This window comes from Photinus pyralis, unplaced genomic scaffold, assembly GCF_008802855.1.
Source record: "Photinus pyralis isolate 1611_PpyrPB1 unplaced genomic scaffold, Ppyr1.3 Ppyr1.4_LG8, whole genome shotgun sequence".
Classification (NCBI taxonomy): domain Eukaryota; kingdom Metazoa; phylum Arthropoda; class Insecta; order Coleoptera; family Lampyridae; genus Photinus; species Photinus pyralis.
Window position 1 is genome coordinate 2,198,475 of NW_022170819.1, and position 8,407 is coordinate 2,206,881.

An 8,407-nucleotide genomic window follows, 5' to 3' on the forward strand; every position below is an offset into this window, starting at 1 on the left:
CCAACAACTCATTTGCCTCTGGAGAATTCATCCCAGGAATATTTCACAGGGAAATAGTTGTTTCTTGTGTTCTTGGGAGACGGGAAGGCTATTGAGTCCTTTATTTTGGGAGCGAATGGTTCTGGGATGAATATCCTCGAGGCACCTCTAGGAACGATTATAGTAAGACCTTAGAGACCTATACAAAATATTATGACCGATGAACTTTGTGCTTTGAAAGACAAGTAACTTATTCAAGCCCTTCTTTTTCTAAAAATTCCCTTTTTGTTGTTGTTTGTTTTAGTTTCTCGTTCATTTCTTTTTTGCCACTTCAAAGGCGTTGATGAAAATTCATAAAATCCGAAAATCCTCCCCTAATGTTGTCCAAGAAAACCGAAAACTTTGTCACTGGAATATATGCAATACTGAACTCGAGCAAATTGGTCGCATAAGAAAATTCAATGCAGATGCCGAAAACTGGCACTAGAAAAATTCACCTGGGAAGAAATTTCTTTCAGGCAAATTCATTTCCGGAATTCGCCTTTGCATGGAATGTGGAATTTACACGTTACTGAGGATCCGAGGCTCTAAAAATCGCCCCTGGAATATTTGACCCCTGAAGACTTGTTCTCCGAAAAAAATATACGAGACAAATTCGCTATGAAAAAATCTCGCCTTTTTAAAATGCTTCCGTGCAAGATTCAACCCATAAATTCATACAGGGACAGATTTTCCTCCCGTAATATGCGTGAAAATTTCACCCCCAACAATTTTCGGGAGGGTTCTTCCTGGAAAACTTCTTTCCTAAAAAATTTGCCCACCGAATAAAGTCGTCCTTGGAATATTTGACTCCCAAAAACTCCAAGGGAAATTGTTCTGGGAAAAGTCGCTTTCGAAAAATTTACCTACGGAAAATGTAGGCTCCAAAAATTGCCCTTGAAACATTCGTCCAGAAAAGGAAATACATTTACAGAAAATGTCGAAAAAATCATCTTTCGAATATTTGGTCCCCAAAAAATCGTCAAAGAAAAATTTGCGTTGGAAGTTTATGCCCTGGAATACTCGCTTATAAACTCGCCCCGGAAACTTGCGTGGAAAACTTGTCTCCAGAAACGTAAAAAAATCGCCCTTGAAATATTTGACCCACAAAAATTGTCCCCTCAAAATTCGTCTTGGGAATATTTGTCGTGGAAAAATTCATTTCCAGAAAATTCGCATACGGAAAATTTAGCCTCCAACAAAATAGGCCTTGGAATATTTGGCACTTAAAATCTCGTCTCCGAAAAATTCGCCCTGGGGAAATTCTCTATGGAAAAATTCTCGTCTTGAAAATTTAAGATTGATAAAATTGCTCTTGGAAAATTTTTCCCTGGTATACTTGTGTAAAAAATTTGTCCCAAGAAATAATCCGCCGTTGAAACCCCCAAAAACTCACACTCGGAATATTCGCCTCCACAATATTCGTCTCTATAAATTCACTCCCGGAATAATCGCCGTCAAAACATTTACCCCTAAATGCGAATGTACCTACATTCTCTTTTTCGGTGCTTGATGCGTGAGGTCGTATCAGGGTGAATTTACTTTTTTGAATCAAAATCTTCGTCTCGTCTTCAATGCGCTAATTATTTAATTATTTAAAGACCACTCCCAAACAGTAATTTGGCTATAAATAACATTATTCCTCTTGATGAGTATAATTACGAATTAAAACAGTTTCACTACCAAAAAGTGATATATGTACCTTCTCGAATGTATGAATAATGTAAGGCAAAGTACTAACTAATTAAACTTTAAAACGATATAGCGTGCGTTAACAAAATAGTAAAGTTGTAATAATACATTTAAAGCACGCTCGTTATTAATAATACAGCAATTTACTAACACTATACCTTGTCAACCTTGACTATTTCCGTTGTAAAGAAGTTCGGAGGTAGGTAACTGTCTCCATTTTACGGGCCCGTGGGTTTAATTGATCGATTGATCACATCCGTAAAATAAAAATGAGGTTTGAACAATGCATAGCGGCTGCATAGATCGTTCTTAATGACTGAATTAACAATGACAATACTTTCATTGCCAAATATGTAAAAAGTGGGGCTCTAGTGAGGTAGTCCCAAGATTTCTAAATTGAAACCCAAATCGAATAGAAATATAACGTTGTTTTTTTTTTCAAAATTGCTATAAGACATCGCGTTTTAGAAGCTGTTCCGTACTGTTCAAATGTTACTGTTTTATTTTATCTGTAGCACTTCATTTTGAACATGTTCATTACATCGCCCGCTCTCCTGTGAGATCACTGCCACATCACCACTTTCCCGGACACTATTTCGCCGTGTTTGTTGTGCTTTCCTTCTATCAGTTTTAAAAAGCTCTATGTCCATCTCCCATCCCAGCTTGATTTTGTTACAGATTGAGCAAGCTGTCTATTCTTTACAGTTCCTAACTTGGTGTCCAATCTTAGCCACAGTTGTAGCATCTCCTGCTGAGGTAATAAATTCTCCTTGCAGTGGTTCCCTATATGTTCCGTCTCCCAGCATCGTCTATTTCACCCTCGCTCTACAATAGGTGAACCCCCTTCGAATTTATCGGTGGTGCGGCAGTCCACGCAGTTTGTTGTTCCCGTTCACAAATGCCACCCCCTGGTTTTAGGGTGGCGATTCCTAAGCCTCAAATTGTCGCTATCCCACGCATACCTAAGGAAACGAAAAATAACGAGCCAGATTTTTGAAAAAAAAAATATAAAGGCTGTGAAACCGTGAAAAACTTTGCTTTAATATGAGTTTTTAGCGCCGTGACGTCATACAACTGTTTTTTTAAATAGTTACCCACATTTTTTATTAACGAGCAAAGTTTTCGAATGGTTGCCCATTCAAATACGGGTATTAAACGGGAGTGTAGACAATAAATTAATTATTAGCAATAAAAATATCCTCAAAATTAAAAAAAAAAAGCGCAACATCGTGGGGCCGGGCCAAGCACGTATCATAAAAAAATTATCGACTATAGCGAACTATTAATTAAGGGTAAATTTCGTTTTTGTCCGAGTATAACAAAGACTAGGAATTCGGAACAGAATGATAAGTTTTGAAGCAAGAATTGTTGCCTAGAAAAAATATCAGTTACACTTTGCGACCACCAGTTGCGTAATCCTATATTTGAATGTCAGTTAATTAATTTATGTACAGGGTGTTCCATTTATCTTGAGACAGTTCATTATTGCGGGGATCTTTGGCACCTATTCTTATACTCTAATGAAGTCGACTATTACTTTTATTAACTAAATCTGATAAATTTCTAATAAAATTGGTGCACGAATACACGAAGCCAATTTTTAATTGCTGGTTCCGACAGTTCCCTTAGTGCTGCCTCAGACGTAGCCTATACATCATGTAGAAACGTACTGTCTGTAACGTTCTGCAACCTACCCCAAGATCGCATAGCATAACGTACCCACCAGGTGTACTTTACCAGGTGCGACCACGATCACCCACGTCATCTGAATGAATATCGTTACGTCGCGAAACCGGCGATCGTTAATCAGAGCCTGCGATGTATACGAATAACGAGCGATTCCTCAGCTATAAATTAATTAAGTTCGAATTAATCCCAAATGAACACAAAAGGCGGAAACGGTTTAATAACCGTGACGTCACGAAGTCAGGGGCCTGTTGTTTCGTGAGAGAATGAACAGTGAAGAAACGAAGAATGATGTATTATTCAAAAGGTGTTAACTTCACGTACACGTATCTAAAATGTATTTTCAGAAATTAATCGTAACCTTTCGTCGGACAACTGGAGCCCCCAGCCTTAGTTCAACCCCCGTGGGAATGTCTCCGTTTAACAAAGCGTCAGGTCTTTAAAAGCGATTATACTTTTAAAGCCTTTCTTTATTTTCGTCAATTTTATTATGGCTTAAAAACATTCCCGAGAGAAGCCAAACGTGATCGATTCCCATCATCCCCCGTTTTTGTCGTTTAAATCCCAAATTTTTTCACTGCAACAGGTATGGGGCGAATTAAGCGAACTTGGGAAACGAAGAACGTTGGTGTTTCACACGAATTAGAGGTTGTGAGAAAATTGGAATACGTGGGAAATTACTATCGGGGCAGAAGATAAAAACGTGAACGGCAGATGTTCGCGGTGACAAAGAAGTTCCGGACGGACAGATGTTGTGCCACGTGCCACGTGAGGGGGTGCATAAATCGATATTTAGAATTTTATGAATGAATTTATCGCAAGCGGACCAGAACGTGGTCGAGGATTTTTCGCATTCCGCAATTTTTTTGTCGACTATTGTGTATTAGATAAAGGATCAGGTATTTTTCTTTGAAAGTGCCCTCTGATTACCTGAGGTGCATTAAAAGCAAACATTGGGAGTGTTGAAGGTTACGTCTAAGGTAAAATAATTCAATCGGTGAATTTTGCACCCCTTAATGATCCTCTCTTTTGGCGTTGCCTTATATCCAAACGAAAACTCAAATGTGGGTAACCCAAAGTTGGCATGTGGCAACCGGAAGGCGCCTACTGCCTACGTCTCTTATTTCTTACCTTCACGTCACCCATTCAGAATAGTTGACGTGTTTCACGAAGCTAAAAATACATTAGAGTTCAATATTTAAATAATTAATGGTGAATACATTCACCAACCGATTAATTAGGGGCCTAATTAGGTGCACGACAATCACTCTCATTACTCGAATGTTAGGGTGGAACTCGGCTACAATATTTTTCTTCAGTTTTTATGGCATTTTCCAACGAAGTTTATCTGTACATCCGACAGTCTGTGGTCTTAGCTACTCCTACAGTTTTCAGTATACAGTGATATTCATTTAGAAGTCGACATAGGGATTTGTGTGTGTTGTCTTCTCTATGTCTACTTTTAAATGACAAAAACTCTCCTGAAGGACGCTTAATTTTATGCAACCAAAATAACTTCAGATCAGTCTGTCATATTATGATATGAATGAATTGGAATATTAATTATTGCTTTAGCTTCCGTATTTTTTATTTTCGTTCGTGTGCGATGTATTCAACTGAAGAAAAAGTTGATATTGTCAATTGGTATAGTGCCGGTAACAGTTTAATGTGCGTAAGAGACTTATTTTATGTGTTGATTACTTTAAAATTAGTGGTTGTTTAAATGCGATGAACATAAGACACCGTAAACAACCCTCAGGTTTAACGGAGGATATGAAACTGAACATTTTAACTGCTAAAATCTATAATAGCAGTGCAGAGTGCGTGCGCATGTTATTTTAGTTGCATAAGATTTTCGTTCTTTTTGAATTCGGTAGCTTAGCTAACAACAATCTTGAAGATTAATGTGCGCATGCGCAGGTTGCTCAGTATCAACTTTCTTATTTATCAATATATTTTGTTGACACTTAACCACAGATACTTCTACTAAAAGCAAACATATCGCATATTATAAGATTTCCCTGTCTTAGTCTATTTATCTGCACAAACACGTGCGTTTCGATGTCCGGCTCAGAAATAACTATTATTCGCTATCACAAACGGTGGCATCGTGTTTTATACGGGAAAAATCTTTTTTGCGAACTAAACCTGCTTGTTTTTTGAAAACAAGACTTAGGTTTGTAATGATGTGAAATGTAATTTCATTAATTCGAAATTTGACTCCTGTAGGAATATGGAATTAATCTAAATTTCTATCAGGAGAGGGCGGTAGTTTCGGAGACGTCATGTTGGTTGACATTCCCACCAGTATAATTACCATCACCATTACATTCCCACTTCCTTCCAAACACTATGTAAACAGAAACCGAAGCAGAAAGGAGGTCTTAGAATCTCTTGCCCTGATCCTAAGTATCGCATGCGTGTTCCCTGGTTAGAGTAGCGATTGTAGATCGCGCTCTGACAATAATTTACCTGTTCCAAAAGTAGGGGTGTCGGTTGTAATACCGCGCTCTCCCCAGTTAGCTTCCGTGAATTAAGGGTGTCGGGATGTATATCCGCGCTATTAATTAAGCTTACCTGTCCCTCAATTACAATAAATGTGTCTACTCCCAGAAGTCCCAAAATTTCTAACATCAACGAAATTTCACAAAAATTTAAATGAGAATTAAAAGCTACCATGACAGATTTAAAAATTTTAAGGGCTCTAAAACAATTCAAAAGGCCCTTTGAGGTCATTGGTCATTAACCAGCATTGAAAGCTCTCAGAGCTCTTGACGGTTCATGACACTTTTGAGGCCACACCTCTTAGATACTCTTAAGAATTTTTAAACAATAAAGACCTCGTAAAGTTCCTAATGCATTTGCCAATTTCTGGAGACACTTGAACGCTCTTCGGAGTAGTGTACGCGACTATTCTCTCAATGCCTCTTAAAACAGAGACCCTTGGAGGTTCAGAAAATCGCTGAACGTTGTAAAAATCTCTCGGAGACCTAATCTCTCAAAGTATACTTACATTTAAAAAATCATAAAGCCCCAAAAGAGTTGTAAAACCTGCAAAAAGGTTGAGGCCTTTGTGGCCCCTTTAAGGGATGGACGACTATTGAAAGCCCTTAAAAACCGTTAAAAGTGTACGAAAGCTGTGTTGGCTTTTAAGAAACAATAAAGGTCTCGTAAAGAATTTACAAAGCTACGGCTTTTATAGTATCTAAAAAGCTTTAAGAGACCCATAAGAATCATAGAATTGCCTAAATGGTTTACTATACGCTGTTCTTGGAAGACACTTGACTGCATACGATCATTAAGAGCTTTTAGATACTCATACAAGCTCTTATAGACTATGCAAGACTGGTAAAAGTGTCTATTATTTTAGTGCTTCAAAAATCCACAACTTTTGAGATTGCTAGTAAACCTTAAAACCTTTAAAAACTAATAACAAAAGGCCACAAAAGATCTTCAAAAGTGGGGAGGATTTTAGTTTCTATAATCCCTGGATGACGCATACATTTTGGGAATGGCCAAAAATGCCGTCTTAAAATTTCACCACAAACCATCGACGAATGCCATTGGCTTCCTAGTCGCAAAACTGAGACAACCCTTATTTGATATTATGATTTTTTCTTTATTATTTATTTTATGATTATTATTATGGCGACCAACTTGCTGCTTTGCTATGTAGTGTGTCTCGAATGAAGAGGAGTACATTGAGCACATGTTTGTGAAGTCCAAATAAGGTTTATTTTTTTAAATAAATCAAACAATGACAAGTCCAGTACTGTTTATTTTGGGCCATACTGCATATTATAAATACATTTAAAGCTAATTGAGAGATAAAACCTTATTAACAAATTTCAAGGGGCTTAAATATTCTATAAGCCTTAGCTTCCAGAAAACCTTTGAAGTCCCTTAATTTTTGTGAAATCCACTAGAACCCTTTGACATAGTTTTCGAAGCGTCGGGAAATTCCTAGCAAGTGCTGGTGACCCTTAGAGGCTTCAAAATAGTTTTTAAAAGGCATTACAAACCTTTAAAGTTCGTAAAAGGTGTTTTCAAGGTATTAAGTACCTATCTAGACTTTTAGGGGCTTTTTAAGGATTTTTAAAATCGATTCCAAAGGCTCTTAGGTCTATTACACGTTTAAAAATTCTCGTAAAGTATAGAAAGTTTCTAGAAAGGCTCTTAAAGCTCATGTTAAAGCTTCTCAAGGTCGCACCAAATGTCTTAAAGATGGCAAGCAACAAGAGCTTTTTGAAAACTCTTTAAAGGTCTTAAAGGCTCTTGATGGCTGCTTTTGAATCATAAATTTTCAATTTAGTTTTCTATAAAAGGTTTATATTCCAAACAAGCTAAATACGTAATAATAATATACACTTAATGAATACAACTAATGTGAATCATTCAGAGATTATCATAAATTTGTAATAGAAGCAGTTCTCTTAGAGATAAATCTCCTTACACTCTCACTAAAAATTCTGCTGAGACTCGCTTAGAGACTCTTGAAGGATTTATCAGATGCTTATCAAATATTCTTCAAAGGTATTTTTGTTTTTATTAAGGACATTTTAGAGATTCCTTAGAGACTATTCAACAAATTTTTACAGAATTTTTACGGACTTTTTGCTATATTGGCTACATCTCAAACACCCTTGAGATGCCATTTAAAAACTTTGCAAAATTGTCCTTCAATATTTTTTAAATCATGGAAGCTATGTCAAATAGGTGTTATTTGAAAGATTGTTTAGACCTTACCCAGAGACTCGTCAACAGATTTCCTGTTGAGATATATCAAGATACACCCAAAAATTACCTACTAATGAACAGCTTTCTCCGAAGCTGGTCCACCAATCCTACCCACTATACTCTTTTGCTTCTATATTCGAATCTACAAGTAACATAAAAAGATCTCTCGTTTTGAAAAAATTAGTTTACGCACAGTTCTTGGCGGATATTCACATAATTATGCTAAGGGTTCTTCAAATCAAATAAACAAAAAATTGTTGTCTAAAGATTATTT